The sequence below is a fragment of the Thunnus thynnus genome, chromosome 6 (genome assembly GCF_963924715.1).
Source record: "Thunnus thynnus chromosome 6, fThuThy2.1, whole genome shotgun sequence".
In the NCBI taxonomy this organism is placed as follows: Eukaryota; Metazoa; Chordata; class Actinopteri; order Scombriformes; family Scombridae; genus Thunnus; species Thunnus thynnus.
Window position 1 is genome coordinate 19,538,342 of NC_089522.1, and position 2,937 is coordinate 19,541,278.

Genomic DNA, 2,937 nt, shown 5'->3' on the forward strand with positions numbered 1-2,937 from the left:
GTACTACATTAAAAGTGCTGCATTTAATGTAAAAATATAGAACTATTTGCAGGAAAATGTACTCAACTACAGTAAAACCACTGACTGTGAGAAAAGACATTACATGTTGTGCTTTAACCTCTAAGAACAATTTAAATGTAGCTACTCTAACAAATCCATATACCGCTGACTACTTTCATGCATGTTTGTATTAAAGGTGCTTGTCACAGGGTTAACCCGTGCCCTCTAAAGTAAGATGCACATTCGCATGCATACGCGCTGAATTGCCACTTCCATGAATAATTAGATCAAGCCCGCTTGGAGGTGTCTGTGTTGTAGTGTTAGCTTAGCATGATTTCAAATCGTCATCATTACTTCTGTTTGTTAATGTTTGGAGGCAGAGAGTGTTTTCTATCGTGGTTCATAGTGTAACAAAGCACACAGAATATATATATTTTTTATGAGATACAGGGACCAGTATTTGTAATAGATACTTCTGTTTATTGTTAAACGTGGTTTCTCCTTTGCTGCGCTGGCGCTCCTCTGTTTTAGACCCAGAACTGCCCAAACCCTACAGAAAGTTACCATTGGCTTATAAAAGGTGGTTCCTGGTGGAAGGCGCCAAGTATGGTAGAGTTGGAGGGATGATTATTTGTTTGTCATTGAGCAATTCTATGTTAATTGCCTATTGAATGAGTACATGAGTGAAATGTGTTTTAGTATGTTTTGTAATGCAATAGTAAATGTTTAGATATTTGTGGACCTGGTGTTAATCTCCTGTGGGATAATTAATTATTAAATACTAATTAATGTCTCTTGGTAGGACCCAGCTGATATAAAGGAGGAGGCTGAAGTTCAGGGGTTTTGGTCAGTTGTGGTTATATTGCCAAACAGAGACAAGCCAGTGAGGGCCCAAGAATTAAAGGGGCATTGCCCGGTGCAGAGCTGAGCTTTTTCTTTGTTTTCTGCAGTTTTTGCATTTAGTTTTTTTTTTTTTTTTTTTTTTTTTTTTTTTTTACAGTATTGTTTTTCTGCAGTTATTTTTTTTATTTATTTTTGGGTCAGGCCTGCACTGTACATATTGCTGCACTTGACTGTCAGTTTCCACTAGCAAATAAATACACCTGGACTGCTTTAGTCACTCAGCCAACCTTACAGTGCTATATAAATAAAGTTGAGTTGACTTAACAAGTAGATCATCAAACTTTATGAGCTCATATGTTTTGCAAGTAAAAACCTTTTTGCTCTGAAGTAAGCAGAACAGATACATGTAGTGGAATAAAAACTATATCTCCTGCTGAAAGTACAGTCTCACAAAATGGAAACACTCAAGTAAAGCACCAGTACTTCAAAATTAGAATTATAGTACTTGAGTCAATAGACTTGACAACTCTTTTGTTTGCTTTAATTCTTTAATTTCCGCTCAGTCATCTAGTCATCTTCACGATTTAACAACACATTAACTGCAACAGTAATTAAAATATATCAAAGTAAACATCACAGTTTCCCTGTTTTCTTTTTAAGCCCTATAAAGCAGAGAGGTACTTTTTAATTAAGGAACATGGCCCAGAAGAAAAAGTTCATATCATTGTGATGACGCTAAGAAAACCAACTACTCAGCCTGGTCAGATAACAATTCTGATGTCAGCTGCCAAGGCTTCCGAGGTTATCTGACCTTACAGCAGCAACAATGTGACAAAGTGATATCTGTCTGCACAGAAAGCATCTCAAAACCTCCATCGAATGATCTCACAACCAAACAATCTTTGCTTAGAACTTATGTGAGAACTGATTCTTCAAAGGTGATTAATGCAGAGCTATATGGTACGTCCCCATTGACTGAGACTGGAAAAGATAATCACACATAACTTCTTGAGATTGACTTTAATATTAAGACTTTAAGTAAGATCAAGCTTACAAATTCAAAGACAAACAATGCAAGAAAAATGTTTTACTGAAGGTAACTTCAGTTTTATAGAAAATACAACCCTAACTCCTGCTGCTAACAACTGTTGGGTGTTGTTGCTATATCAAAAATATTACTGGAGATGATCAAACTCATTTGCTGGGATATAAATGCTTCCAGATACACATCCTAAAAAAGGTGGAAAAACTGCATCATCATAGATTGAGAAAATCTTTGACATGATTTTACAGTCCTCAGTTGTTGTTTTTGTATTACTGGTGTTCATCTCTGATTTTCAACTAACCCACAAGGTTAAGTACAAAATGTATGACAAAGAAATCAATGTTCTTAGTTGAGCATATTATGCAGCAGCGCATTTGTTTTGTTGGATCGCTTACTGCAAGCTGAACCCTAAAACATTGAGCAACAGTGCCATCTTGTGGCCATTTGAGTGCATTTACCCCAAAGTACCTACAGGTAGGTAGAATAGGTACAAAAGGAAGTTTACATTGAAGCATGTAAACATTATTATACATAAACCAATGCAGATTGTTTGATTGGTATATAATTATATATTGAAATGAGCTATGGAGATCATTTCAAGTATTTTATAGACTGTTGGGTGGTTTAATCTGTAACAGTGTGTCATATTTTATAGGCTGATCACATGTTTTGCATGTAAAATTTCACCCCTCCACAGTAACCAGAAACTATAACTGTCAGATAAATGTAGTGGAGTAAAAATACAATGTTTCATGCTGAAATGTAGTGAAATGGAAACATTAAATTGCATTAAGTTAATACAAGTTCTTCCAAATTGTACTTAAGTACAGCACTTTAATTAATGTACTTAATTTCATTCCACCACTGCTGTGAAGATATTCACACTGTTGTCAAGCAAAACAAATGCTTGATATTTGCAACATACTACTGAGCCTGAGTAGTTCTGTATATTCTGTTAATTAGATCATTTCTTGCCAAACAAAAATTACATATCTAACTTTTGGGACTTTGGTATCTCCGTAGAATGCTACCACTGTGGACAATGACTT